This window comes from Tachypleus tridentatus, chromosome 8, assembly GCF_004210375.1.
Source record: "Tachypleus tridentatus isolate NWPU-2018 chromosome 8, ASM421037v1, whole genome shotgun sequence".
Taxonomy (NCBI): Eukaryota; Metazoa; Arthropoda; class Merostomata; order Xiphosura; family Limulidae; genus Tachypleus; species Tachypleus tridentatus.
The window spans coordinates 16,800,605-16,802,064 of NC_134832.1; positions in this window are offsets into that span (position 1 = coordinate 16,800,605).

Here is a 1,460-nt window from a genome sequence, read left to right on the forward strand (position 1 = left end):
TTCTGAAACATCAACAACAACGGACAGTACCATATGTTACTATACCCCCATAGCTTATTTTCTGAAACATCAACAACAACGGACAGTACCATATGTTACTATACCCCCATAGCTTATTTTCTGAAACATCAACAACAACGGACAGTACCATATGTTACTATACCCCCATAGCTTATTTTCTGAAACATCAACAACAACGGACAGTACCATATGTTACTATACCCCCATAGCTTATTTTCTGAAACATCAACAGCAATGTACAGCACGAAATGTTGCTGTACCCCTCTAGCTTTTTCTTTTGAACATCAACAGCAAAGAAGATCACGGTATGTTGTTATGTTTCCCTTGCTATTTTGAAACAACAACAACAATGGACATCAATAAGTGTTTTTTACACCCTTTTAACTTATTCAAAAAGTGAAGAGCAATGGAAATCACAGTATATTATCATACCCTCCTTGTCACACTTAGAACACTAATACTTTTGAACCATCTGGAAGCTAACCAAGATCAAGTACAGCTGTATTTCTCTTATGACTTTTGTTTGTTTGTTTTGGAATTTCGCACAAAGCTACTCGAGGGCTATCTGTGCTAGCCGTCCCTAATTTAGCAGTGTAAGGCTAGAGGGAAGGCATCTAGTCATCACCACCCACCGCCAACTCTTAAGCTACTCTTTTACCAACGAATAGTGGGATTGACCGTCACATTATAACGCCCCCACGGCTGGGAGGGCGACCATGTTTAGCGCGACGTGGGCGCGAACCCGCGACCCTCGGATTACGAGTCGCACGCCTTACGCGCTAGGCCATGCCAGGCCCACTCTTATGACATCAATGCAATTCGGGTAACTTGATGATCACAGATGGTGGTACACAAGGAATAATTTCTTCTGCTTGATGTATCACAGTTATTAAGTTAGGCTTCTACCTGTCGATACAAACTTATTTTATCAGTCAAGGCAGTGACGCAGTATTTTCATGCAAATTGCGAGTTCATATTCGTTCACCCTGAGTCATAATATGGATTGAAAGTTAGGGCCTCACCACTTTCCTGTGGCCAAGCCAAAGTCTGATTAGGAACCTTATCGAGTATCATATTGTGTTATGATGAGTTCTATACGCATCAATATTGAGAATTATGACTTATTATCCCATGTTCGAAAGATGTAGCGAATTATTCCGATAACTAAATTAAAGAAAAAGAGTCCAACCATATTCTAGGAAGATTTTATTCTCATCCATATTCTTCATTAGGAATGGAATGCAAGCCTGCAGGCTCAGATTTAAGGTTTTGTAACATATATTGTGTAACCATATTTGTGCCTTACATATTGCACAGGACAGATCCACCTTACACTAATGGTAATCTTTTACCTTTTATTTCATTGTCCTTTATTTAATTACACCGAATACTTTTTAGAATGGATATATTTTTCTTTATCGGTATTTATTCCCTGTTTT